Genomic DNA, 23,707 nt, shown 5'->3' on the forward strand with positions numbered 1-23,707 from the left:
TAAAAAATACAACTATGAAACTGTTTGCTACAATACATTTCATGCTCTGTTACTGAGAGGCCTAACTTGTCACTCCATCTATTAGTTCAGAAATAACCAGTAGCTGAAATTCATTTAATGACTACTATTTGCCACCAGTGTATTTAATTCGCTATGATTGCTACAATTTGTTTGTAGGGCATTTTAATTTATATGTTATTGAAACTTGCTCTTGACATTGAAGTACTTGAGATTCTCAATTCTGTTCGGTGCATGATAGTATTTCTCAGAGTTTCTATTCCAGTTAGAAAAACACTCTCAATTCTTGGCAGAGGAGAACTAGAAGATAAAGAGAGGAAGGCATCTTCTGTTTAAAAAACCCACTTTTTGATACTGGAACAAATGTTTCGCTGATTTTCCTGCAGTGACACAGGCAGCACAGCTTTTTGGTGCAGAGAGATTGAGTACCTCTGTTGTATGAAAATACTAAAGAATTACAGTCAAAGTATTTCTTCAAACAATGAACAGGAAACTTTATTGCAATAAACAAAAAATCCCACAAAAAAACTTTACACATTGACTGCTTTCTTCTGCTACTTATGGGGTTCATACAATCTTATCTTCTGGAAAGCTACAAAAATATAATACTCAAACCTCTTTCCTCAGAAACTGCATCTTCAGGAGAATGAACTTGTTTTGCTTCAGTGTCTTGTGCTGATGTTTCTATGTGCTTTAGATAATAAAATAGTTCAGATGAATAAGGATCTTTAATATCCTGTCAATATCCAGCCTCCAAAAGTGGTCCAGTTGAACTTCAACCACTTCTGGGCCTCAGGTGCCACAGTTACCTAAAGACATGTGCTAGTTCTCCTCTTACTGGGGGCACTGCATTGTATTCTCAATTCTCCGTAAATACTGCCCCCTTTGCTGTGTTTCAGAGCAGAAGAAATAAGGTAATGAAGGTGATGCTTGGACTAAAGGAAGAGCAACTGAGACTTTTTCAATTTTCAGAAAGGATTGAGAGAAAGTCTTTAAGTAAATTAACAGTCTCTTCCTCTAAATGAATACAGTATGAAGAAATACATGTGCTTTTTTTTCTCCCCCCCAGAATTTGTCACTGAACAGATTGACCCAAGCATCTCATCCACTCACAAAATGTATTACAATGGAAGAAAATTGTCTTTTTGGGTAGGAGTTGAATCTCAGCCGTCTATGAGACAGTATTACAGAGGTCAGAAGGATTATATGTAGGGCTATTTCAAATGGTCTTGCATAAATATGAAACAACATAAACACTGTACATTTAAAAATGGAACTCTGTCTTGGGGAGAATAGACTACAATTAAATTTTGTATTAAAATACAGTGAATTTGTAAGATGAAACAAAAACATCTCTCTGCTGATTATAGTGTACTTAAATTGTAGGGGAAGTATTTGTGAAAAATGTTTATTTGGGCTTTTTAACAGGGAGCCAAATAACTCATTTTTTCATTTAATTTCTGATTCGCATTCAACTATACTAGAAATTGTTTGTGTTGAGGGCCAGTCCAGGACAGTTTCAGTTTTACCTAGATACTTTCAAGTTGCTGCTGTGTAGTCAGTCTGCATTAAAAAAATGTAAATTCAGAGATGGAGAAAGCTGTGAAGCTGCAGATTTAGTCCCCACTTCCAAATTTCTCACTAGAGTGTAGTCACCACTGTCAGTTCATCTCTCTCTAAATTTGTCTGGTAAGATCATGATTTTGGAGACAAGTTGCAAAATTATACTTTACCTGAAACAAATGGTAGTGTACAATGGTAAGGAAAAGGGAGATGGTAACGTTTGGGGTGACAGGAAAGAAATGGGATGTTTTGGATACATATCCACCATTAACTGCTGCATATATGCAAATGTATAGAAACATATTCATATGCACACACAAGGACATGTCCAGAAAATGAAGTATACAAATAAGATAAAAGAATGAGATGACACTAAAAGGCAGTACTGGCTGCAGGCTCCAGTAAAGTTGGCTGTTACTTGGGCTTGGTAAAATGGCCACAGCTCCACTTGCCAGAAATCTGTCAAGGGATTGTGAAGAATAGTGCCTGCTATGGTGAGAGGCAGCCTTTCCTGGCAGCATTGTTCACACCAATGTGAGCTGGAGCAACAAATCCAGGTGTTCGAGGATCTCCCCTGACCTGCTTTCCCCCCTTCATTGAAAGAGCAGCTGGATCCAAACTGGAACACAGGCTCTTTTAGGATTTGATTCAAGTTAGAGAAATAACAGTTTGATTTGGCTTTATTGCATTTTGGTTTGTTTTGATTCCTTAATTTTAGCATGCTTATTTGTGTGGTATCTTAAAATATTGAGACTGCATTTATGGTATATTTCATTGACATCCTGCTAGCAAGAAAAGGCATTATGAAGAAACATCTCTTTGTATATGTAAGTATTCATAACTGGATGTGCAGTCTTGTTCTGAACTGTGGGCTGTTGACCACCGCTGTTTTGCTAGCTGGAAAGTTGGCCTGCTAAGTTAGCTACGTGGGTGCATTTGTGTGTAAAACCAAATGCTGGTCCCATGAATATTAATCTGTATGTGAAAATCTTTATGCAGATAATATTTTGTCCTGTGGCAGACTCTTGGAAACTCTAATTTACTTCTGTGGTTTCAAGAGGACCTGTTAATGAATATGATGAAATATGTTGGGAACTGAGAAATCCACTGAGCCAAGTCAGGCAGATATAGCTATCTGCCACCATTAGTTAGACCAACCTTTCGGCAGTACTTCTGACAGTGTTCTACACAAAGCTTTTGGTTATGCAGCTTCTATTTCCTTTTAAGCTGTCTAGAACATTGCCAAACAATAATAATTTCTTCCTTGAAGTTATACTTTTTGGATGTGGCCAAATTTTTTGGCGTTGAGGATAACTAGAATTATGCTTTGATGGTGAACTTGCTGCTTCATGTCTGAGAACATCTGTGGAGCAACTTGCCAAAAAGTTTGTTGGGGTTAGGAAGTACAGGAAAAAAAGAGAAATGAAATTTTACCTTTAGGAAATGTTTCTTCAGAGAGACTTGCTTTCATCTCATCTCTGTGTTTTTCCTGTCCTTCATGGTGTGACACTTAGTGCCAGGGGGATGTTAGTCTTTTTCAGGTAGGTTTTTTGAAGAACTGAATTTGACATGTAGTTTTGTTTGGACAAGGTGCTGTGAGATGGCATTTAACATAGTTGTGCATGTTGATGTACTTTTAATGAAGAAAGGTAAATACTTATTAGCTGGAGAAATATTTTACTCAAACCCAGAATACCTACTTGTATCCTTTCGAGCATGGGTATGCTATGGTAACGTTGAAGGTTTTAAAAGTTTGGAATTAGGTACTGTGATACTGTGATAGGACATAAGTACACGCATTATGCATCCGTAACTCCTCAGACGTTTGGCCTACAGATTTCTTTGCTTAGTCTTCTTCTGAGCTGAGATTTTTACTTTTGAGAGTTTGAGCAAATTCCTTCATCCTTTTTAATTATGCTGGAAAATAAGGATTTCCTGATTTAATGCAGCTGTTTGTTTCAGATAGCAAAAAATTTTAAAGTAGAACAAACCTGAGGCCTAAAGTCTTAGTCTGAATAAAATTGGTGAAGATTTAAGTAAGGCATGATTCTTAAAATTACATATGACTAAGCACAGGCTGCAGTTCAGAAACCCTTTGGGCTGATTTTAAGATAATTACAGTCTCTACTGCAGTGCCACATAAATTACATTAAAAGTAATTATTTTTCTAGATATAGAAATAGCAGTCTTTGCTTTATCTCCCTTGTCTGGGGAAGATATTCAGAGACCAGATTTTGGTTCTTATTTCTTTAGTTATTAGGTAATGTTATCATATGCTAACATTTTATGTGAATACCCCACCTAATCTAGATAGGACCAAAGAACAGAAGGCAATGTGGTTACGCACCTACTTCTTATCACAATGCATACATAAACAATGCTTTTCCACAACCAGTAGCAGTGTCTCCATTTCACACAGCTGCAGGATGATACAGTAAATGAAAGGGCCACAAGCAGGGTGTCCCCAGGTGCTACTAGAAGGCTGTTACTGTGGTTTGCAGCAGCCATTTTTCTGTGTTTTTTTCCCATTCCTGGCTTCAATCAAGAGCTCAAGCTGAGTGAGAAATACAGGACCCCTGTAACATGAATGCAACACTGTAGTTGCAACCATCTTCTAGGTACTCTCCTTCCCCTGCCTACTCAGCAGGATGGAGTGGAGTTTAGCCCCATAAAATAGCCCAGGGAAATTAGGTATGGACAGGGGAGATACTTAGAGGAAGTGTAGGTGAAACAAGAGTAATAATGGCCCGTATTTGTGATATTCCATATTGTTGTGAGAGAAACTGAGTAAGCAAAAGAATCAGTACATACTACCTTACTAAAGACACCTCAGCATGCACTGCATCATTACTACAGAACTGCACCCCTCTCCTTTGCCACCAAAAAGAGCTCAAATGCACTCTAGTCCTTTTCTCTCTCCTGCATTTTCTGCTGGAGAAATAATAGTACCAATCAAGTCTTGTTTCCTTAATGGTTGTTGTCATTATATCTGATAACTATCACAAAGAGGAGAAATTATTTGTTTTGCATATTGTAGGCTGTTAACATCCTTTGCTTGTCAAATTTTACAATACTACAGACAGGGCTGTCACTCCATATTATTAATTTGCCCCTCAGCAAAAAAAAGGTACATGCTGTACTAACTATAAAGCTAAAGTGACAGAGTCCTTTATGCAGCTAAAATAAATACATTCCTGTCACTTTGAAATCAGCAGTGTTTTCTGGCATTATTTTACAGGTACTAGTAGAGGTTAAAGGAGGAAGTGAGAGGGAGCGAGCGAGCTCATTGACTTTCCTTGCATATATATGTATCTATACTGATTTTAACCTTGCCCATAAAAGGTCAAGCATAAAATTATTTCCTCAGAGCAGCTGTCTTCAGAGGTTTGAATTAACATAGATGGAGAGGGCCATAGGAAAAAAAAGTTCATTTTACCTTAATTGGATTAAGATAAGTCTCACACATACTGCTAAGGTGAGGTTTCACTAGAGTACAAACTGCTGGGCTGACAGAAAGGGATTAATGTACGTACCCCTTGTCAAGTTGTTGACTAATAACGTATTGATCGTATCTGTAAGATATGCAGAGTGTCGGTCAGAAAGGAAGACACTCTGAAATTGAAAATTGGTAGCATATCTGATATGATCAAAGCTAAATTAATACTAATAGGCAGCAATGGGTAGGCTGCAGCATATATCAGATGCAGAGTTTTATGTCGCATGTCTTGGAGCAGACGTCCTAACCAAGCATAATACCCAGTCTCAGCAATGAGTGACTGATTTGTGTAGTTCCTGAATTTTTTTTTCTGCTTTTCTTTTACGTGTTCCTGCAGACATATTGAACTACTGCAGTTTAATCCCAGAGGAGCCTGCAGGTGGTATTGTCCTTGCATTTGAGGAGTTATTAAATTCTTAAGGTCACTATAAAAAAGGTTCTATTAAACTGAGTTAATAAAAACATTGGGCAAAGGTTTGCTAAAAGTGCAGGTGTCAAAGCCTTGGGAATTGGACTGTCTCTTATAACATCAAGCTATAAGAATATTTTAAAACGTATTACAATATGAAGATGCTAGAAGTGCTGCTTCTGTGAAGTTTTGGGTTGGGTAGGATAGAGAAACTTGTACTTTACTGAAGGAAATGTCCTATTTAATATTCATGTCTTTGCAGAAGGGAAGGGCTCTAGCAATTTTCACTGATGAAAGCTTCAAACTTTCTACAAAGAAATACTAATTCTTGCTTCTGTTGTTGTCTTCATGTATGTATGCATAGACAGACACAAAGATAAATAGGTGTACCTAAAAATGTAGATCAGATGTATAGATCCATGGGTGATCTGTTTTTAACCGTTGTTTTGTACTTAACCAGGGAGACTGAGCATGCTGTTCTTCCGATAATACTAAGATACGCTGAATGTTTTTACTCAGTGCAGTTCCTGAAGAAGAGCAGGATTTAAAATCATTTAAAGCCAGTGTCTTTAACAAACTCTGGGATGAGGCCTCTGATGAGAAAAAAATAATCATGAATTGGACTTCTCATTTTTAATATGTTACGACTGATGGCTTTTTTCTTTTAATGTTAATGTGAGGTTCCAGCTCCACTGAGGTAAACTGCAAACCCTCCTTTTACATCAGTACAACCCAGATTTCAGCACAAGAAAATGCATGTAGTTTTGCCAAAAAATTTCATCATGGCTTTAAGATGAATAGCTGATGCTATTTTCAACTCCAAAATACTAAGATATCATGAATTAGAAACTTTGTTTGCTGCATTTATTGAACAGCAAATGAAGTAAAAAGAAACTGCTATATTAGCTATTAATATAGAACCAATCTTTCCAAGGCTTTAGTTTTGGATGACAGGACGTGCAATAAATTACGTATTTAGTTACATTAAACAATAAATTTCTTCCACGTGCTGGATATGATTTGGATAGAATAGTTTTTAGTCATCAGCTACTTCCCTAATAAGCATGATATATTTCCATTTATTTTGCAATATGACTCTTTTTTTTTTAATTGAAGCATTTTAGCATATATAATATGTGGGGCTCTTTATTTAAAGGTCTATTTTGTAAGCTATATTAATTTGTCTGTTTGCTTGTTAGAGTTTGAGACACAAACATCAGGTATAAAATTGATAGAAATTCTGCTCACAAATAGAAGCATCAAATTTCTTGCATTCATATATAGCTTGTTGCAACATGCAAATGTCAAGCATAGAAAACTCTCTTTTGTTTAATGACTGAATACTGTGTGACTTGATGCACGACCTGTTAATAATGAAAATAGGCATAAATAAAATAGTAGGAAAGAAAACAACTGAGAAACATGTTACAACGGAATTCAACCCAATCAGACAGACTTGATCTGGCAATCCCAGCGACTGCTAAACTCCAAAGTGTTTCCCTCATTCTTCAGATACATTTTTAAAAGGATGATATTTCATCTGGTGTCTGCTTTTTCATGGAAATGTGTCAATGTACTCCTTCTCCTCAGGTATAACCTCGTATTAACTCAGACTGCTTAAGGCTGAAATAACATTTTGAAATTCTTTCCACATTTGCAGTCACAAGTGCATATATCTCAGAAGCTTCTACAAGTTAATAAATTCTCTTACTGTATTCAGAAAGCAAAAGTAGCAATTATTGAAGAGAACATATGGCAGGTGCCTTAAAACTCCAGGGTGACACTAAAGCATATGACTTCAGCTCATTATAAGTATTTTCCAGGTTCTTCTTAATTGCTCTAGTAATTAAAATTCACCAAAAATTGTGAAAATGGCAAACAATACATTCCTAATGCATGTATTGCAATATTGCGTGTTATAAGAGATAAGTATTTTTAAAATTTTGGATTAAGTTACTTAGTCATCTATATGGTTACAGGGATTTATTTATTTTCATTTTATTTTTTTCAGCTTTTTACATTTGTTTTCCAATTAAGAAACTATATGATTGAGCATTCAGGTAAAATGTAAATAAAACTAATTTAACTAAGGCTGTTACTGGAAGCAAGAGTGACGTGTGCAATAAATGACAGATTATATCTATGGGAGCGATGTGAATAGTTAACTGTAATGAGAATTCCATCTGTGGTCAATGAAGAGCCTGAAAAAGTTCTGCTGAAGTAGTTTAAGTCTTTTAAGACTTTGAGAAGTCTATTCAATCTGATATTTCATCAAAGCTACGAACGTTAAAAAATAACTTCAGGATCAGAGAGTGAGGAGTATACGTAAGAGGCAGAGTCTGAACAGTTTTGACTGAAATGTGAAGACTGGGTTTGTAATAAATAGAGTTCTTTTTTATATGAAGTTGGATTCTTAAATGCAAATCTTTAAATATTTAGTGGTATTAGAGGTTAGGTAATACCCTTGAGGAAACAGTTATTTTAGAAATACAATCTGAAATGCATGGCAGCATAGCCATTGCAAATTACCTTTCAAGAGAAGAATTAGTTATTATGTGTTTAATCAATCCTAGCTCTAAGGAAATTAAGGGAATAATGTAAACAGAAGAAAACACAGTTCTTTCTTAAAGGCAAAAAGAGAGAATTACAGATAACTGAGCTTTTAAGAGGTTTACAAAAAAATTTCCTTTGCAGGCATTGAGAGGGAAGGAGGGGGACGTGATTATCTATGAGCAATATTTTATTACAGCCAAAAGGACATCTAGCCCTTCAGTTGAACAGAAAAATTAAAAATTACATTATGAAGCTAAATACTCCTTCTAGAATGACTGTATAAGTAGCTCAGGTAGTGTTTGCTGGGAACCCAGAAAATGAGGAGATTAATTAGTAATTAGTTGGGAAAATATGGTGTAAGTATCGTCTCTGCCTTGTAAAATCGTGTAACTATGTTTTCCAGGCTAAAACTGAGGAACTGCAAGCCTGAGACTAATTTCACCTTCTCATTTCCTGTGTAATTTGTGAAGTTGTGAATGCATTTTCTCCTGCACCTTATCTGTTCCCTAGTCAGGATTTTTACAGCTCAACAGAGAAAAAAATCCTCTTGGGAGAGGAACCTAATGAGTAGGGATGAAAACAGATTTTTAGACACCTCTGCGGAGCAGTGGATGTTCTTATGGATTTCTTACTCCTGTGGCATTGCTCCCATCCATGTATATATGTTATTGTCCCATTTGGACTCTGATTTTATGCTTCTTGCCTTAAACCTGTAGTAGCAGACCTTTAACTGATCTTCCAACACATTCTGTAACAGAGGCTTGTAATATCTTCTGTACAAAATTAGCCTCCTGTAAGATATGAGCTGAGTCACTGTGAAATATACACTATGTCTGTGGAGAATAAGGTATGGAATTGTATAATTTAGCGACTGTCTTGGAAAGCGTGTGCCGTCAGAGACAAGGGAAGGCTGCAGGGGCAGCCATTTTTGTGGTGTTTCCTAAAGTGTGTGTGCTCAGTTTTGTAAGCTTGTGGCTTCTTCAGCCAGTGCCACCTTGGTGTAGCTGCAGGTTTCAGACCTGTGGATCCATAGCGCACAGTTGTGTTGTTCAGATGGGGAAAAAGATTGGTATTCAGAATATAGTAAAACCATCAGAATTGCACATAGTTTTTTCTGGTTTGCAAATGATGTTACTGCAGTTCCACCTTTCATAAACTGTTGTGAGGTTTTTTTCAGATTTTTCTTTTTTTAGAAATGGTGATTATTCATAGAAGAATGCTAAGGTGAAAACATGTTAAAACTTCATTTATGCTTAAAAACTTCTTTACCAGATCATGCAGTCAGACTTACTTACAATAAAACACCTCTTTTCTACTTTAGTTTAACAGCTGGACTAAATCTATCATACATACGGCTGCTTATACGTATGGAATTGTTGTCAAGAAAGTCTAGAGCTCTTTGTTCACAGCTGTTGAAGGAAAAAAAACAGAAGAAAGCAGGTTGTCCGTATGCAAGATTGCATCCATCTGCTTTTTTTTTTTCATGACATGCAAGAGTCTTAGTCAAGGTGCCTGTTTCCTTCATTTGCATCCGATCAGCACTTGCCTTGCATGGTGTGTTCCCCACTCCTGCTACCAATTTAAGGTGGAATGCCTCTACCTGTAAGTGGCATTGCACATTTGCCACATGAATGGTATTTCTTAATGATGTTTTGAAAGAGTACTGTGGATCTGCGAGGGGCACAAGTATAAATTGAGAAATCTGAGAGAGATCAGAGGTATTTTGTGCTAGATTTACATGAAAGTGGCACTGAGGAAGTTAGTATGGCTTGTAGATGCTAGAAATTCAGGACAAGTTAAGGAAAGTGTTAATGGCACAGTAAAAATTGTCCTGTATTATAGTATTTTAGCTAAAAAAGAATGAACAGAAAAAGAACCTGTAGAATACTTTCATTCCACTCTCATTTTCATAAGAGTTTTGTTGGAAGGTATTTCAGCAACATGGAGAATCGCACTTAATGTATTTTTGCTTCACAGAGAATAAAGTAGCATTTGGCAATATACCTCAACTCAGTGAGTAAAGTGCAAGATTTTTGCAATGACATCTAGGTTTATATATGAATTTGGGTTTAGCCTCTGTTCTCTACTACCACAAATCCACTTCAGGATTAGAAGAATGCATTGAAATTTGTCAGGAAAGCCTGTGGGTCTGATTTTCAGTGGTAGTTGGCACTGTTATCTTACCTAAAAAGTATATTTTGTCCCTTGCAGATGTTTGCTTAATAAATGTCTGAGCTTAAAGTAACTAGGGATTTGCAAAGTTGTAAAAAACAGAAATAAGGCTAGACAAGTAGAGAGATATGATTTAGGGTCTTGGGGAGACTATTGCTTTATTTAAGTCCGAGTACACATTTCCATTGGCAATCAGGGGGTACAGGCAGTGGCTTTGCTAAGCAAGGTTGCCATTTATACTATAAAGAAATGGGAAACAGCTTTGCTCATAAACTGAGCACTACATTTTTTTTGGTAAGTAAAAAGAAAACTCACTTGTCAGATAGTACATACTGAGTCGAAAAAGGGGTTCTTTACTGCCTGTGTTACAAATGAGTAAATTTTAGTTAGTGTTTACTCTTGACTTTACCACTGGGAAAGTGTGAAGGAGCCCTAACTAGTATAACAGCAAATGAGTAGCAACGCCTAAGACAATAAAAATAATCATGTGACAGGGAGAATAGTGAGTAAGGAGAAGGTGCTAGAATGATGAATGGGAAGCAAACATATAAGATAAGATTTTAATGGATTTATAACTAAAACTGAAATCATATGAAAGTGAATGACAATCAAAGGACAGATCTACAAGTTTGGAGTATTCTTTCATTCTTTAGCAGCTGAGCTGTGGTCTGTTTACAGTCTCCCATTTTTCAGATGGTGAAGAACCCAGATATGATATCTCCTCCTTCTCAGATACCCCTTCTGATCCATGATGAAGAGCAAATTAGGAACTGTTAGGACAGAGCATTTAACAATTATATGCAGTTTCATTCTGTGATTTAATTCAATGACTTTATGTAGCAGATGTTTTTGAAGTATCTCCTGGATGTCACTGGTTAAGCAGACCGTGAATAACACTGAAAGCTGAGGCAAGTGTTCTGCTTGGAGCATAGTAGTATGCATCTATTTTTTGACAAACAAAAAGGGATTTCAGAAGCAATTTAATTCACACCTAGTTAATCATAAACTAACATAAAAACAGGGATTAGTATTGTATACTGTGGGGAAGAGCACTGTTAAATTTGAATACCTGATGATTACATGCAAGCTCAAACTTCCACAGGTATATAACAAGTAATATTGCTTTTCTGCAGGTAACCTTAATTTAGATTACAATTTTGTCTAGTGGGAAAATAGCAGATGAGAAATCTACACTGAGGAAAATTCTGTAGTAGTAAAACACTGTGAGAACATCAGTATAATAAATACGAATATAACGTAAACAATTAACATTCAGTGTTTAGCTAGCTGACACTTCTGAAAAGACCTAGAGTAAAAGCAGTACCTAGTTATGTTGCCTCTGGCAGTGTAGCTTAGACCTATAGGGGACATGGGGGATTCTGCTGTTTTGAGCCATACTGTGGGAGGAAATCATGACTTCAGCTGTTGCTGCTGCCGACCTGCTCCATATGTGTGCGCTTACCTGGGAGTGAGAAGGTGCCATGGCACAGTAGTGGCAGCTCTTATCTATGAACAGGTTAAAAAAAAAAAGAAAAAAGAAAAAAAAAAAAGTGCTAGGAACTGAGATCCTCCTCAGGTCTCTGCGCAGATGTGTACTGCAAATTGTTGTATGTTCATATCCCCTTCAGTGCCAATTAGCTACAGCTAAATGCTGTTGTATTTAACTTTTTAAGATATGGTTTGACTTTTTCTTCTCTGTGGCTCTTCTGCTGCATCCCAGTTATAGCTGTGATGGTGGTCATTGCAAGCAGCAAAGTAGCAGTTTGCATGGAATGAGTTCTGAATTAAATTAAAGCTTAATGGCTGTGGTTATAAATAATTTTAAATGGATGGATTAATGTAGAAAATTGAACTTTAGAGAAGAAGGAATTAATCTTATCAGAAAACAGTGCATTTGTTATAATTTTTCAATAAGATATTTTTTTACCACATTCGAGGTGTAGATCTTCATTAAAGACCCTTATGAATGTGCCAGTCAATCTTGAAGCCAATCAGAAGTCAAAGGTCTGATGATTATACTTTTTTCATTAATTTAAAATAAAGATATGTAAACTACTGCCAGATAACTCCATTGTTTATCTGAGGGATTTTTAATGTGTTCCAAAGCAGCAGTAAATCTTTACTCTTTCATGCATACCTCATGGTTATCGCAAATCCATATGCAATAGGTTTTGTACTGTTCCTAAGTATTCAAAAAACTCACATGTGCTTTCAACTATGTATTCTGTAATTTTACAGTTCTGTCACCTAAATTGTCTTAACGCTGTGGTACCTTTCTTACATGATGGCTTAACATTCATGCAAGATCATTACTTTTTTCTTTTTTTTTTTTTCCTGACAAGGTGCTGCTTTCTGTATCGCCATTATTACATATATCTGAAAAATCCATTCCTTAAAACATTCATTCTTATTTCACATCCCTGTACACCTTTCATACAGGCATGTAAGGAGTTTCCTAGCAGTGTTTCTGGGGCAATCACTGAATTCCCCAAAGCATTCATAGGTATTAATGTTATTGAAAAAGTACAGATTTCCTGAGTGGTATTATCTTTTGAAGAGTAGATGACATCATGTGCTCACCCCTGCAGACTTATAAAAGTCTTCAGTCGATACTAACTTTTGCTGACTCTCTTTTATGCAGACCAGAATTGAAACCGCCATGTGGCATACTGGTTTCCGTTTTTGGAGGAGGATCTGTAGAAAGTCATACAGCAGAATTTAATTGTAACCCAAAATTTCAGTAAGGTCTGTTACTAATGGCACAGTTTTGAGCATGTTTCCACTTAGAAAATGTGAACTAGGGTGTGTGGTGTCTTATTATCCATCTACTTTTCTTTACCAAGCATTAAATGAGACATTTCCTTTCTTCTGAATAAAGAAAGGTGATCTAAAATAGGAGAAATGTATAGATAGTTATATACTTAATTTTCCTAAACCATGGACAAAAACTTCAGCTGATACAGCAGGACTTTTGTGAGAGACGTTGTCCTGAGTTCTCATTCTCTTCAGTTTTCTCTGGTCTTTATTTGGACCACCTCTGAATTTTCATTTCACGTTGTTTTTTTGTTAATGTTACCCTCTTACAAATGCAAGTACTGTTAACTTACTGTCTGCAATAGGTTATGTTTGTGTGTATATGTTTATGGAGAAAGAACTAGCCAAAGTGAGGTTTTTTAGTAATCTTTGAGTGTGCCATGGTAGAACCTTGCTCACTTGATTTAAGAGTGATGGGTCTCATTACTTTCTTCATCTTGGCTACAACTTCTGAATCTTTGGTAGATATCTCCTGAGTAATGATTGTGTGTATTGAACCAACAGCTCAGGTTCTTTAGCAGGTTTTGGTGGTGTGCTTGCTACTTCTCTGACTAATGGCATCATTTCTTTTTCTTTTGCCAGTTCCTTGCTTTTATTTAATACTGAAGGCCTTGTTACCAGAACAAGAGATAAGACTGCTTTAAAAATATTTTTTAGAAGATCTATATTTGCCAAATATGCAAATGTGAAAGGCAGACCTTGCCACAGATATCTTTCAGTCAAGGAGCAGGATTAATGAAATAGCAGAAGAAATAAATGAAACATGGAACTGTGAATATTAAGCTTCTGTAATTGCTGGAAAACTCAGTTATATTCATATTCTTTACTATGATCCACATTTGGCCCATGCATGTTAGGAGGACAATGGCAGGAAAACAAATAAAACCCCTTGAGTTATGGTGTCAAACAATTAGGTGAGGAAAAAACTATGTTTAAATGTAAAAAATACTGCAGACTCCCCCTCTGTGTCTTCAGGGTTCTTTCAGAGTAAGATTTTCTGTTTAGTCTAATGGTCACCTGAAATCTTACAGCCTTGCAGAAAGTAGTAAATGCCAGAGGTGTCATCAGCAGCCAGCAAGTCTGTCAGATATACTTTACTCATGTCCCAACCTGTAAAATATCTGATCTGGCACATCCTTTGACATTTTGGGATGTCTAGCCTTTTCTCACCCTGTAATTCTGCTTGCTGGGCTTGCCCTACATGGTATTGACACACGCAGCAAAAATTGAATGACTGTTTATTGGAGTGATGAAAGCAGCTGCCTGTGATAACATGGGAATAGACTTCATGATCCAGTAGATCCTTTTCATATTCTGTGTTTTCTGTGTATATGGGATTCTGGCTTCAGCTTAGTGCGTTCTGAATAGCAATCTAACAACTTCTTAGAAGGTAAAGTGCAGACTGGCTCCAGCTGACTTGTTAAATCAGAGCCTATGCAAGGATTAGCCATTTCAAACGGCAAAGATCCACATCCTTCCTTTCCCTACTACATTATTCCTCCCTGCGTGAGCCCAGTCACTGACCCTGCACCTCTCCTCAGTGTTCTCCTTCTCCTTCCACCCCCAAGCTTGCTTTATTCCTTGACCTTGACCACGCAAACAGCAACTGTTTCTAGAATGTCATCTCTTTGGTTCTTGCAGTCCTCCAAACAACTAGCAGAACTGGCTAGGGGACAGGGCAGCCCTTGAAGCTGGATACCATTTACCACCTTCCTCTGACTAGTGAGTCCCTGCCTTCTCCGTGTTTGCAGAGTGTGAGTGTCTCAAGTGCAATAAGATGTCTCGTTCTCCACAGGAGGACATCCCTCCCTAGAGATGGGGTCACATTTTGCACATTTGAAATTATTTACTTTTATTGTTCCTGCTTTGAAACTCTATGTCCTGGATGTAAGAATTTGTCCTAATCTGTGGTGGAGATGTATAAGGAGTCGCAGAACAGGATGGAAGCTTTGGTACTGCAATGCGGTTGCAAGTGAGCCTCCTTACTGAGAAAAAATTCATTGAGAGACACATGCCCAGGCCACAGTCTTGTCAGTTATGTTACTCAAAGTGTTTCCTTTGGTCTCTTTAGACAGAGATGCATAAAAAACACTCACAAAAGAGATGAGAATGCTACTTTTTATCTCTCTAACATTTTTTTGAGCTTTGGCAAATTGCACTGTTGTTCCTTTTGTCTTTGTGCAGTGTCCTCCTGCACTTGCCTTAGGCTCGTCTTAGATGCTGCTCTGTATGGCTAACCTTTTTTTAATGTATTTTGCCAAGACGCATTCTCTCTTCTCTAGGTTACTCTTCAAAATACTCCTACTCCAGAAGGTGTGTAGATAAGTGCTTCATTGCACCGAGATAGCAATCACTTGAACAGCTGCAAAGTATAACCACTGGAGCTCTGTGGTGAGTTGACCCTGACCGGCAGCTAAGACCCCTACCGGTTGCTCACTTGCTCCCCTATGCCTTCCCCTCAGCAGGGTGGTGGAGGGAATGGGAAAGTCAAAAAAAATGTGGGTCAAGATGAAGACATGTTAATAAGAGAAGAATAAGAAAACCAACCCACAAAAAACCCAAGTGATGCAAAGGCAATCACTCACCAGCTTGCACCAGGAAACTTAATGACACATCACATAAAACATAAACACAAAAATTACAAAAGTGGCGTTCCCAGCCCCAGGTTCACTCATGTCATTTGCTTGTGCATTCTCCCTGAGTTTATAGAATACCTCTTCCACTATGGCAGAGTAGGGGAATCATAGAATCATTAAGGTTGGAAAAGACCTCTAAGATCATCAAGTCCAACCATCAACACAGTACCACCATGTCTGCTAAACCATGCCCTGAAGTGCCATATCTACACGTTTTTTGAACACCTCCAGGGATGGTGACTCCACAGCTTCCCCAGATGGCCTGTTCCAATGCTTGACCACTCTTTCAGTAAAGAAATTTTACCTAATACCCAATCTAAACCTTACCTGATGCAACTTGAGGCCATTGCCTCTTGTCCTGTTGCTAGTTACCTGGGAGAAGAGACCAACACCTGCCTCACTACAACTGCCTTTCAGGTGGTTGTAGAGAGCAATAACATCTCCCCTCAGCCTCCTATTCTCCACACTAAACAACCCTATTTCCCTCAGCCACTCCTCATAAGACTTGTTCCCTAGACTCTTCAGCCAGCCTCATTGCTCTTCTCTGGACATACTCCAGCAACTCACTGTCCTTCTTGTAGTGAGGGGCCCAAAAGTGAACATGAGACTCGAGGTGTGGCCTCACTAGTGCCAAGTACAGGGGGACAATCATCTCCTTACTCCTGCTGGCCATACTATTCCTGATACAAGCCAGGATGCCGTTGGCCTTCTTGGCCACCTGGGCACACTGCTGGCTCACGTTCAGCCGGTTGTCGACCAGCATCCCAAGGTCTTTTTCTGATGGACTGCTTTCCCGTCACTTCTCCCCAAGCCTGTAGCGTTGCATGGGGTTGTTGTGACCCAAGTGCAGGACTCGGCACTTGGCCTTGTTGAACTTCGTACCACTGACCTCAGCCCATTGATCCAGCCTGTCCAAATCCCTCTGCAGAGCCTTCCTACCCTCAAGCAGATGAACACTGAGTCTAGTTGGAGGCTGGTGACAAGTGGTGTCCCTCAGGGGTCAGTACTGGGCCCAGTCTTGTTTAACTTCTTCATCAACGACCTGGATGAAGAGTTAGAATGTACCCTCAGCAAGTTTGCTGACGACACCAAACTGGGAGGTGTGGTAGATACACCGGAAGGCTGTGCTGCCATTCAGCGTGACCTGGATAGGCTGGAGAGCTGGGCAGAGAGGAACCTGATGAGGTTCAACAAGGGCAAGTGCAGGGTCCTGCACCTGGGGAGGAACAACCTCATGCACCAGTACAGGCTTGGGGTGGACCTGCTGGAGAGCAGCTCTGCGGAGAGGGACCTGGGTGTCCTGGTGGACGACAGGTTAACTATGAGCCAGCAGTGTGCCCTGGCTGCCAAGAAGGCCAATGGGATCCTGGGGTGCATCAAGAAGAGTGTGGCCAGCAGGACAAGGGAGGTTCTCCTTCCCCTCTACACTACCCTGGTGAGGCCTCATCTGGAGTACTGTGTCCAGTTCTGGGCTCCCCAGTTCAAGAAGGATGAAGAGCTACTGGAGAGAGTCCAGCGGAGGGCTACAAGGATGGTGAGGGGACTGGAGCATCTCCACTACGAGGAGAGGTTGAGGGAACTGGGCTTGTTCAGCCTGAAGAAGAGAAGGCTGCGAGGGGACCTTATAAATGCCTACAAATATCTGAAGGGTGGGTGTCAGGAGGATGGGGCCAAGCTCTTTTCAGTGGTGCCCAGTGACAGGACAAGGGGTAATGGGCACAAACTGAGGCACAGGAAGTTCCGTCTGAACATGAGGAGGAACTTCTTCTCTCTGAGGGTGACGGAGCACTGGAACAGGCTGCCCAGGGAGGTTGTGGAGTCTCCTTCTCTGGAGATATTCAAGACCCGCCTGGACAAGGTCCTGTGCAGCCTGCTGTAGGTGACCCTGCTTCGGCGGGGGGGTTGGACTAGATGACCCACAGAGGTCCCTTCCAACCCCTACTATTCTGTGATTCTGTGATTCTGTGATTCTGTGAACACTCCTGCCCAACTTGGTGTCATCTGCAAACTTACTGAGGGAGCACTCAATCCCCTCATCCAGATCATTGATAAAGATGTTAAACAAGACTGGACCCAAAACTGAGCCCTGAGGAACACCACTCATGACCGAAGAAAAATACTGGGTTTTTATAGCTTTTAATAGTTAACATTTTATGAAGCTTTCTGTACCATGCTAATGCTGATATTTCTGTCTGCCACTGTTCACAGAAGTTGTATGTTTGCCGTTATTCTTATGGGGCAGCTAGTGATTGAATATTCGGGGAATCTTGCTTAAATATGTATTTTGTGATTGGGTCTAGGCTGAGCATGAGCCAATGCTGAATTTGGGTGTAATTCCACTTATTCCTGAAGTTACTGCTTTGTATTATAGGACTCCTTAAGGGCTTCAGCACTGCTTGTTACTAAGTTTCATCCATAGGACTCACGTTCAGCAGGTAACAATTTATTTGCATTTTAAGTTACTTATAAAAATATATTGAAAATGTAAAACATTTTAATCCTGTATCTTATAAGTAATTGTTTAAAATAGTCAATTAAATAGCCTTTAAAAAATTTCTTCTGAAATCAAGCTTGTTTTAGGCAGTTAATTTGGGGTGTTAACATTTGAATAATTTGGCCTAATGGGCTGGTCACTGTTAAACAATGTCCACACTAAGACAAATTTAGAGTCTGTTTGGATCCTTCTATCCATGAGAAGTTGCTGTGTTGTTTTTTCCTTCTAATTCCAACAAAGGTCCAGTAGATAGGCTTAGTTTCTGCATGTATTAATCACCGTGCATTTTATTTTTGCTTTGAGGTATTGCACAGAATGTTGCAGTTTTCAATTAATATAGATTACCCTGGTAGCTTGGATATCTTTGGAGAATACTGATTTTTTTTCCACCTCAAAAATAATAATAAAAAATCTTTTAGCTCTGCGATTCTTGGGATACTTCTGTGGAAAGGGAAATGGCATATCTGATAGCCGGTAATATTGGCTTTGTAGGGCAGGTGATTAATTAGTGCAGTATTTTATTTCAGATTAAATAATAATTTTTTATTTTGCTTCTCAACACCATTGTAAAATCCCAGAAGACCTTTACTGAATCAGGAATGAAACAAGTTAGCAGGTGTTATTAAGAGAACATGTCTGTTGCTTTTGCAAAATGCCAGAAGTTGATTGCAGACCAACTGGGGAAGACCTATGAGATCCTTCCAGTGTACACAAAAGGAATGAACCTGTAATTAAATTACAGTTAAACACAGATGGTTATTTTACAGCAGGTGCTCAACTTTGAAAGTGTATTTCTGGACTATTTTTGTTCCAACATGGTGTTTTGTCCCTGTTGGATTTCTGGCATCATTTTATGACTAGATAAAAATATTATTTGTATATTTATTTTTTTCACAGATACAAAGCTGTCAAGTGTACTATGTTTTTAAGGAAAACTAAAAGAAAAACATGAAGCAGAGATTAAACACAGTACAGGGAAAATTAAATATTAATTATAAAAAAGGATATCTGCCTACCATTTATGAGATCTAGAGGACTAACAGGCATGATTACATCTACGGCTCAGAATTTGTAGTTATCCAAGGTGAAATAATCACTACGCAAATATTATAAATAAATGTATCTTTTATTTGAATGCTGCAAAATATTACATTAGAATGTTAAATCATTGGAAGGTATATTTAGATGATTTATTTAAGTATAATATAAACATTTCAAGGACTACGTAGTCTTCATATGTGACCTAAGTCAGCAACATATCAAAAATACTTCCTAGAAGTACCTCAGTTCAAATTAGACTCATTCCCTTAAGTACCACATGCTGATATAATTTGCATGCAAATCAAATTTGATATCATACTTGATTTTAAATATAACAAAAATCTATCTCACAGATGACATGTTCACAATCATGGGAAAATATAAAAGTTAGTACTGCAGTAACACTGCCTTTTCATGAGTGTTCAGATTGTGAAATTCATGAGTCTATTACTATAACATTGTATATTGAATTGCACTTTAGAAATTTGGTTTTTCATGATATTTCCCAAATAGCTCAGATTAATAGTTCAACTTAGGTGTATTGATGAATGTCCAGAGGGCATTTGACTTGCTGTAACCAATGGGGTCATTGTGTATAAATGAACCGGTGTAGGAGTTTCAGAATAGTTTAAAGGGAAGCTTAGGTAATCTTTCCAATTCTCTTATTGTTCGGCTCATGTTTTTAATGTGCACCTCCACCTTCAAGCACAGAGTTAGTTTCTGCAGCCCTGAGGCTTGAGATATCTCATGAGACGTCGAAAGAGTGAGAGGAATTTTGATGCCTTTACCAGCTCAAGTGCTGCTGAACAAAAGGAGTCCATGTTTACTTGGACAGCAAAGTGGCTCCTTTCTGTAGCTGATGAGCTTACTATTTCTAGATCTCTGAATACCTCTTTTGTAGGAGAAGTCTGTCTAAATAGCTTATTTCTTTAGCTATAGTAATTAACAGAAGGATGTTTTCTGGTAATACCCTCTTTGACTTATTTGCTTAACGAAGGAATGAAGATGCTGGTATAAGTAAAAGCAATTTGTTTACAGTAGACAGATCATCACTTATAAAAGGCCAAACTGTCTCTTCTTTTAAGAAAAGGAACAGGAATTTTTACTGTGATCAATTGTGCAAGATGAGGAAAAGTGATTACTACAAAAAAAATTATTACTACTCTGAATCAGTGTAATAATTGTCTGAATGTTTCCCATTCATCTCCTCTGGAATTACTTTTCCTCTTTACCTTATTGATATCAGTACTATGTTTGTCTGCTACTCTCCCTATTTTTCCACTCACCCTTCCTTCAATCTGATTTAGCCGTGCAGACCACCACTCCCTAGTGGTACAGACATAACCTTTTATTTGTACTGGCATGTCCATTCATCCAATTCTTTGTTTGCAAATTTATTTATTTTTTTGTCTGAGCTCCACCATTCTTGTTCTTATTCTTGCCGTCTCTTCTGTGGTGTATCTCAACATTGACCTTCCTAATATATCTGGAATGAGTCAGCTTCATTCCTGGAATATTCTTCGTAGACTTGGATGCTTTTTAACTGTGTAGCCTTCCTTTTTCTGCTGCTGCTTTTGAAATAATATTTGTTGTGTCCTAGCATACAGTCACTGGTCTGAACAAGTCAACACTAGGTGGGTACTGTGCATACATGGCAAGAAGCAGTACTCACCCTCTAGAATCTGAAATGCAACGTACTTCCCAGCTAGCAAAGCTCGTCCACTGCTGTTTCACTTTCCTCTTCTCCTCTTTTTTCTTCTCTCCATCTACTCTCAGTTAGAAGGGAGGAGTGGAGAAGTACATAGACACTTGCTTCCTCATTATTTGCCTGTAGTGCCCAACTCTCCCTTCATGGTCTTCCCAGACCCTGATCCATCAGGCCTCCTCTGCCCCCACAGTGCTGTGCTGTGCTTTCTGCCTCACAAGAGCTGAAATGTTCCTCAAACAGCTCTGGTGTTGGAACACCCTTTAGAGACCCACCATAGCACTGGCCCTGGCTTTCCTCACTGTCCTAGCTCAAACCCCAGACTGAGTTTTAGGCAAGACACCCCGACTCTTACCAAGACCAAATATTGCTCAGCGAGGAACACCTTTTGGGCCCATTTGGGCCCCAAGCTAACTGCAAGTCTGGGCTTTCTAACCCTCTACAGAACACTTTGAAAATATGGAAGTTCTCTACATTCTCTTATATGTATGTGAAGTGTTTAGAAAACCTTATTTTGCAAATGGAGCAAATCCTCAAAGAATTTGTTAATATTTGTCATTGCGGTTTTCCCTTTAACCAGTTTCTGTGGTGACTAGTGCTGTTATTTTAGTTACAACTTGGACTGTTTTCTCATGTCCGCCGCTGTCACAAGATGGCATTTCTAATAAAACCCAGTATGTTTACAATTTAAATGAGTAACTTTCAAAGACATTCCTTACTAAGCTTTAATGCTTAGAAGGGATGTCAGGATTTTGAAAAATATACACCAAAACAGAGAAATATCAACTGCATTTTTGTGCATTATGTGTTAAGGGATGTATTTTTTTTTCTATATCAACATTTCCTAGTTGCTATTTTCAGCATGCATCTTTAACTAAAAAAAATTTAACTGATCTGTAATATTAAGAGAATGAGATTGGCGATTTACTTGTTACTTTTGACATATGAAAATTTTGCTTAACATTAATCACATGAAATTCAGTGCTTATTTTTGAGACTTACAATGAGTTTTAGAGTTCTGTGAAAAGATGACAGTGTTTTGAATTAGTAAGATACAATGTTGCCTAGCTGTGCATTGTTTCTACTTGAGATTCACCTTTATGGATTTTAAATTAAAGTTTGTTTAACCTTATTGAGGCAAGCATTATAGTTTTATCATAGGTCAATACAATAAAATGGAAAATGTACTGGTAGCATGGCAGAAAAAAATATTTTTAGCATAATAAAAACAAAGCTTTTTTTTTCTTTTTTAAGATCAATTCACAGTCTTTTCTAATATTTAATCAGTCATACTGACACAGTGATTTACTTGGCATTACCTCTGATGCTCTGATTCTTCAATTATTTGTCTTTGAACTCACCGTGACCTCTGTTCAGTCTTCTGTGGATGATGAAAATTACTCCTTTACCTTTCACTGCTGATGACTGAACCACCAAGAAAAGAAATATGCATTAAGTTTGTCTTAAAGTATTAATACATGAGAAATTTTTCATCTTGTATACACAATGTTGTTGTAGTGAAGAGCAGCAATCCAGTTTTCACAGGTATGTGTGACTTCCAAGCGTTGTTGTAAATACAGCCTACTGCATGCATTTCAGCTATGGTAGCAAGGAGAACAGAGACGCTGGAGTCTGAAAAAGTGATCTCAACCTAACCATGTGGGAACCTGTTAGGAACAAAGAGAGCAAACCAAGTGTGTCACAACAGTGGTATGATAGACACAATCCAATTACTGTAATATTATGCAAGATAAATCGAACTATTAACACTAATTTGGATTCTTGAACTTTCTAGTCTGTTACTTCCCCTTTGTCATCTTGTTTTTTTCCGTTCAGCTAATGGACATTCTTTCTATTACTTGGGAGGACGTTTTTCCTCTCTTTACTTGCTTTTGCTGCCAACTGCTGCGTGTCATAGCTGGGAAAGAACAGGTGTGTGAAAAACACTGGGTTTGGCAAATATTCATTATAATGATACATATTTCTATAATTTTTAATTAATTACCATTTTGGCTGGAATCTCAGATAGACATTTTCCACAGATTTTAAACAAACAGATATTAAGGTACAGTTTGTGTCCTGGAGCTGCCTTCCTCTGATCCTGTTATTGCCATGATCAATGGCATAATGGTAGTGATGGGGGTGATATCTAATGAGTTTTTCTGATGTGGTGGTGTGTCTTGTGAACAGAAGGTGTAACAGCCTGTAATGAATAAAAGGCGAGGAAAAATGGACACTCTGTTCATCTTATTATTATTTACAGTGTAAAACATTACTTTTGTAGATATGCTAGTTCTTGAAACAGATCTCCTCTCTCCAAATCTTGGCTCTCCAAATCCCATGTATGTGTGTGTCTCAAGTCCATGCAATCAAATTTAGCTATGCTGTATGGGTTTGTGATGCACCTGCATCTGCAAGTCCTTGTGTTTCCCACCCAGAGAGCACTGTGAAGTCCTGTGTCCTGTTGGCTACCTACCCTGTGGCACCTCACGGTTCGGCAATGTCAGCTAGCATGTTAGAGTGCCCTTTCACAAAGGCATCTGGTAAACAGTGTAGGTCAGGGACAAGCCTTCAGCAGCCTGGGGAGCTCGTTCTTAGTCACAGGAGGTGGAGGGCACCCACTCTGAGTCTTTGCTTACCTGACAAGGAAGAGCTAGAAAAAACTCCACTTAGTGAGATTGTCCAGAATGGAAGCAGACTATAAATATCTTCCCTCTGAAAAGAAAAAGTGGGGATATTTTTTGTGGCATTTATTTCTGTCTCCAAGACCAAAAGGTTGATACGAAGATTTGGCCCAAAGGTAGCA

The sequence above is a fragment of the Opisthocomus hoazin genome, chromosome 6 (genome assembly GCF_030867145.1).
Source record: "Opisthocomus hoazin isolate bOpiHoa1 chromosome 6, bOpiHoa1.hap1, whole genome shotgun sequence".
In the NCBI taxonomy this organism is placed as follows: domain Eukaryota; kingdom Metazoa; phylum Chordata; class Aves; order Opisthocomiformes; family Opisthocomidae; genus Opisthocomus; species Opisthocomus hoazin.